Source organism: Galeopterus variegatus, unplaced genomic scaffold (assembly GCF_000696425.1).
Source record: "Galeopterus variegatus unplaced genomic scaffold, G_variegatus-3.0.2 Scaffold823, whole genome shotgun sequence".
Taxonomy (NCBI): Eukaryota; Metazoa; Chordata; class Mammalia; order Dermoptera; family Cynocephalidae; genus Galeopterus; species Galeopterus variegatus.
In genome coordinates, this window is record NW_007726934.1 from 158895 (window position 1) to 165637 (window position 6743).

At 42.0% G+C, this 6743-nt stretch overlaps 1 protein-coding gene across 1 annotated transcript in view; it reads right to left on the reverse strand.

Moving 5' to 3' along the window:
• LOC103590474 (disintegrin and metalloproteinase domain-containing protein 1-like) overlaps positions 1-6743 on the reverse strand; it is an 11933-nt gene that overhangs the window by 2745 nt on the left and 2445 nt on the right. The window lies entirely within an intron of this gene.

Genomic DNA, 6743 nt, shown 5'->3' on the forward strand with positions numbered 1-6743 from the left:
AGGGAAGTTGGGAAAGTGAAATTAAGACAATGACAGCCAACCTCCATGAAAAAAAAATTGTAAAGTGTTTAACTCAGTGCCTTGTACAGAACGGGTAACAGTATTATTATACTTGCTCTGTTATTACTCACATAGAAAGTTCTGTTATCTTTAGTTACAGATGTTCCTTTAATATCAAAATAGGACAAAATTTCAACTTCGATAGAAAAATTAAGACGAAAAAATGAAATGTTCAAACATTAACTCAGCACTGTGCAAGGGACTTCTTGCCTAGGTACCTTCCCTTTTCCCATGTACGGAGCTGGAGAGTGTTAAACCTCCCTGTATCAATCTATCTAGATTGTATCAATCTATCCAGTCTTTTCCAGAGAGCCCCAAAATAAAGGAGACCCAACTACCAGGATGCATGTAGTCTGGAGTGAGCATTCATCTGAAAGAAAAAACATTTATTCATTTAAAATTACCTTTTCTATTTCATGAATAGAAACCAAGAGGGTACATTAAAATACTCAATCACATACATAACCAGCCTAACTTAATGGCTCATTATGACTGGGATACATAACCCAGTGATAGTAATGTAGACACAGATAATACATTATGTCGATCAATGTACACGAAACATGGCAGGCCTTCAAAAACAATTTCAGGTGACTCAAAAATTGGCCTTATTGAAACAAGACATTGAGATGCGTGAGAAGAACTTAAATGGTGTTATGAAATGTGAAAAGGCAAAAATGTAGACTGTTTTATGTCTGAATTCATCTATGAAAATAAAACCAATTTACTAAAATTAATATTGAAACACAAGTGTGTTTCTACAGACTATATAGTCCTGTCAGAGCCACTGCAGCCATAAGTTCTCACTTCACGTTAGCATCTGTGGGCTCTCGTTGCCACTCAGGGCTTGAGCTGTTGAATATTTGGCTTCATCCTCCACTTGATTTCTGCCTCTGATTTTTCCTGTACTTCACCTGCTTCCTCTTTTCGTGCAGGCTCTTCTGGGGCCTATGGTCCTGGGCCCTACTGAGGGGGTGGGGCGGCCTCCGGGGGCGGGGCGGCCTCGGGCGGNGACATGGCCCTAGTGAATCAGTTGTTGGTGCAGGGCCTGTGTCCATGAGCAGCAGCTCTCCTTGACATGCAGACTCTCAGACACAGGTATTACCCCCAGATCTGTGGGGGCTGCCTACCTCCTAGAGTTAGAGCCTTCTAGCTGGGTCTCTTCTTAGTCTTTCTGATCTCTCTGGTATACTTCAGATAGTTTCCTTTCTCTGTGACGTTCTTCCACAGATCAGCTTCACTCCTTCTTGGGTAAGTTCCTTTTGACATAATGGAAGGAAATATTATGAAGAAGCACTGCACATTCTATAATGCAAGACTGTACCTTGGAGAAGATAAAAAATCTCCATACCTTCCTCCACTGGATCTCACGGAACACCACTCCCTCACCCCTCCTGTTGTCAGTTGCTCCACTAACTCCAAATGTTCCAGACCTGGGGGCTTGGACATCTCTTTGGTGGGCACACTCTATTGCCCATTTGCTCTCTTCTAAAACTCTTGCTGTGTAGCAAGCGAACATCTTAACCAGGGTGATCTTTCCCCTCCATGAGGCATTATAGATATGTGTGTGCATTTCACAGGCCAGTCTGTTAAATAAGGCAAGTGAGGTGGCTGGCCTGTGCCCCAACATAGATCCCAGTGGGCTGGTGATCTGTGTGGCAAGGGACAATAGTCCTATTTTTTAACATCATCAAAATTCAGTGTCTCAAGTTCTGTTTATAACTGTCAAAGTGTATATGGGAGATGCCAACAGAGCAGCCTCCTGTTATGTGTGATTATCATGGGCACATTGGTTGGTATCTCCAGGACCACACCCTCCTAGGGATAGCCCTGACATACTGGTATCCTATGATCATGCCTGTTGAAGGTAGGTATCCTGAAAGTAGTCTCCCCTGTGTTAGAATATAATGTCCACGTCCTAGTGACCACTTCTGTTTGTTTACCTTCATACCCCCAGGCCTAGAAGAGCTCTTATCCAAGAGTAGATAAACAAGAATTATTTTTTGAATGAATAAATGACTCCTAGGCACGGGTGCTGCAGTGTCTCACCTGTTGAGTTTTGTATTTGCTTCGTTCCTGCCGACAGCTAAAAATGTCTTCAGAGAAACTCACATGCTGACTAATGGCACATTCATCGTGTCCAAATTTATCTCCTACTCATTTTGCTGCTGATAGTTCATTCTCCTGATTTCGTCTTTCCTCATATTTCACTGAAAAAATAGGAGCAATCAAAAGAGCACTTCCACATGTAGTCCCCAGATGAATGCACCTGTATCTCAATTGCCTTCCTTTTATAATGGATGAATTAATTGTCCATGGTCCTGTCTAAGGCAAATCAATTTCCTTGTGTGGGGGGTCTCCTTCCATCTCAATTTCTCATGAACTCCACTTTCACAATTGTCCCTACTGTCTTTTACATCTGCTTTATATCTGTTTGTCCATTGAGTCAACCTCATATATGCTGTTCTGTCTCTTCACCTTTTGTAAAACTATCCCTTTCAGTTAGTCACCATCCAGATCTTGCCTGTTTCGGGGAGGGAGGGGGGCAAGAAATATTGCCTGTTTCATAATGAATCTCTTTGAAAAAGTGTATATACTTTCTGTCTCCATTCTTCATCAGCTATTGTCTCTTCTTAACATTGCTTTTATTGTGAAATATAGCACATTCAATGAAAAGTACTTTTTAAAAACAGATATAGATTTCAGGGAATTATTAAAAATAGGAAAGTTTTGTAACCATAAGTTTGATCAAGTAATCAACATTCAGAGCGCCACAGAAATAACCTGTGTCTCCCTTTATAATTACAAATCCCTCTACCTGCAGAGGTAATCCTGAGCCTGTCTTTTATGGTAAACAGCTCCCTCACGTTTCTTTGTAGTTTTACCTTCTATATACACAACCCATAACATGTAATTTCATTATATCTGTCTACAGACTTCACATGTATACATAAAAGTACAACTTTATACATGGATTCTCTTACTCTGCCCTTCATTTAGGTTTCGTCCATGTTATTGTGTGATGCCATAGTTCATTTCTATCCATTGCTCTACTAGTATTTCTCTGAGTAAATCCCATAGTATTTACCATCCATTCTATTAACTGTAAGTTCTTTTCTCTAAGGGGATACTATAAGCACTGCTGCTCTGGACATTATTGTCCAGGTAACTGATGCAGATGTACATAACATTCTAGGATATATTTCTAGAAGTAGAAGGCTAGGTAGTAGGATGGACAAAACATCAATTTAACTAGAATATAGTAAACCATATTTCAAAATGAAGTGCCACTTTACATTTCTAAAGCACTGAAAATCTCTACGGCTGCAGTGTCCATAATGCTTGGTGTTGTGAGTCTTTAAAATGTGTCAAGCTTGGGCCGGCCCGGTGGCGCACTGCGCTAGTGCGCAGCTTGGGAAGCGCGGCGGCGCTCCCGCCCGAGGGTTCGGATCCCACATACAGACCAGTTCCCGCTCACTGGCTGAGCGAGGCGCAGGAGCAACACCGAGGGTTGCGATCCCGTTGCCGGTCCCCGGTCCGGTACGGGGGCAACACTGAGGGTTGCGATCCGTTGCCGGACAGGGAAAAAGACAAAAGACAAAAAAAAAAAAAATGTGTCAAGCTTGTAATATATAATGATATCCTTTGAAGGCTATACTTTGCACTTCTGTGAATGCTAAGTAGTGAATGCTATGCCTTTTTTATATATGGATTCTACTAGAATAAGGCTTTCATCCCCACCCATACAGCCAAACTGCTCTACTACAGGTAATCAATGAATGACTCTCCATTTTCAAAGTACGTGATCAACTCTCAGTTCTCTCTTCACAGACCTATCAGCAACATCTAAAGCCTAGTCAGTGTGATGTGACTTACATTAATTTAGAAGAATTACTCTGCCTGCTGGGTGCAGAATAGGCTATTAGGGGAGCCAGGGTGGAAGCAGAGACTAGTCAAAGACTTCTGCAGTTGCTTAGGAGGGAGTTAATGGTGACTTGCTCCTCGTTGGAGAAATGGGAGTGGAGGTGAGAGGTCACATTCCGGAAATGTGCTGAAGATCAAGCCAAGAAGATTTGCTGATGGACTGGATTTGTAGTGTAAAACTCTTCTGGAAACACTTCTCTTGGTTGTCAGGACAGAGCTCTCCCTTCAGGGTACTCCTGCCACACTTGACACTCTTTCTCTGACCTCTTTCCTGAATCATCCTCGTTGTAGCAACATCTAATGGAACGCCCCAGAGCTAGTTCTCACCCAGTCTTCAGATCCCTTCCCTTTTCCAGCTATACTTGCTCCCTGGGCAGTGTCAACCAGTTCCATGGCTTGAAATATCATCTGTATACAGACAGCTCTCAAGTATACATCTCTAGTTGACTTCTCTCCTGAATTCCAGACCCAATCATCTTACTACCTAGCTGACATGCCCTCTTGGGTATTTAGCAGGTATTGCAAACTAAACATGTCCAGCACTTGCCCTTTCCACCCCTATATTTCATCCAGAAAAGTTGACAAAGATATTCTGGAGCAATTTCAAAAGCATAACTGGAACTGTGAGCCTTAAACCAAATGGGGGTACGGAAGAGTAAGATCATTCCGTGGAAACAAGACCATGATGAAAACCCAGCATGAGACAAGGATATGGTATGTACTAAGGACAGATCCTCTTCTGTTAGACATGCTGATACGAAATACTCCTTTTCAGAACCCATAGGAGATAATGCCTGGAAATGAGAAAGAGGGCCCAATTGTCACAGTCCTTTGGTGTCACAAGTTTACATTTTCTACCTTAGATAATGGGGAAGCAATAGCAATTCCTGAACTCCAGACTGTGGTGACAAATCAGTGTCTGGGGAAGCTTAAGAAGGACGTTAGAGAGCACAGTAAGATAGACTATAGCAATGAAACAGGCATGAGGTATCATACACTTGGTCAGTCATGATTCCACACTGATGTTTTCCTTTTTTTGAATTTTTAAAAAGAATTTTCTACCTGTGGGAAGAGTTGCCACGGCTTTGTCATTCACAAATTCATCCCAACCCCTTGGTTATCCTCTTATGTTTGATTCTGGCACAACCTACTCTTGCAGACTCCCATAAGTTTATTAGATACTGTAAGTGGTATTAGGTCTTTTTTCCTATCCTTGCTTGGCTCAAAAATGTTTTAAGTATATGTGTCCACAAGCAAAAGGCTCAGCCCTTTGCAAACTTATTTGTGGAGAATGTCTGCCCCTAGTTTTGAGAAAACACCTCAGTAAACGTATTGGCCCCTTAAAGGCAACACCAAAATTCTCTTCTGCAATTAGGTTTGTAAACATACAGGCTAATTTATTTTTGCAAACTGATGTAAACATTTATCTACATTGTATGCAGAAATGCAGTTCAGGGAAGCCATAATAAAGTCATTTGGATTAGATATATCTTTTCTTTTTCCTTCAACTGAGCCCTAGAGAAGGCAGGGCAGTTTGACTCCAGGTTAGGACATTCCCAAAAGCACTCCAACGGGACAAGGAAAGATGTCAGATCAGGGACAAGGAGAGAGATGGCCTATCCAAGTCCCCCAGAAAGGGCTGACTTCTGGACTCCAGGAGTATTAATATCTGCAGCATCCAAATGTGCTTTCTTTCCCACATTGTAGTTTCCCTTTGATCCCTGCAAGACTGGATAAAACTCTAGAACCTGGACTTGGCTGTGCGTTGGGGAACTGAGGGAAGGGCCTGGGTCTTTGCTGGCTGAGGCAGCGCAGAGAGGATGAGAAGGCAGGTAAAGGATGGCAAGAAGTCACCCTCAGAGTCTCCTGGAGCAGCACTTGGCTGGGGCACAAGTGACTACTGACACTATTGTATTGGTTTGGGAAGGTATAAGCACTCCACAGAAGCCCCCAGATATGATGTGGAGAGGCGAAAGTGTGCACTTCCTGGAGGCAGTCACACATAACACAGAACGTTGACCCTGGAGATGTCAGGCTTACCCTATCTTCTCTCTCCTGCCCACATTAAAGCTGGTCACTTCCCTGTAATAGTCTACCCTAATGGGCTTCAACCTTCATTGGCTGGAGTTTGGGGTTTCTACACATTTTAGGATTCATGTGAGTGTTCCTAAATATGACCAATTTTCTAGTGTCATTTCTGAGAACACCCACCCATACACCTGTTCTAATCTTTGTTTCCTGTCTTAAACTTAGTCTCGTAACCCTGAAGTTCACATCACTCATAAGGATAAGCAACTAAAAATTTTAATGTCTATATAAAACCTCCTTATTTGCTAAATTTTGTAACTTTTTTGTCAAATACTGTGAAATCCTGGAAAGGCTTTATGGATTGATTCCCAATTATCTACCTGCCTTTGGTCCTCAAAGAACTCCATTAAATCAGTCGAGAATAATTACCACACATATAAATTATGATTCCCTCATCCTTGATGTTTTAAATATGTGATGCATGTTAGATTTTCGTATAGTCACCATCGCATGCCCAGTAAGGAATGTTACCCCTTCTATTACTCCCCGCTTCTCCACTGAAGTGCATCTAAGCAGAAATCCTCTATTCCGTCCTCAAACGTCTCTAGCGACAAGTTTACCTTTGGAGGCCTTCAGTTTTCCAGTTTTATCCTTGTTCTCAAAACTCTCAGGTGACTACCAAGTGATAGCATGGTTTCTCACTGTGAATTTTGATCTTTTGGCATAAAAAA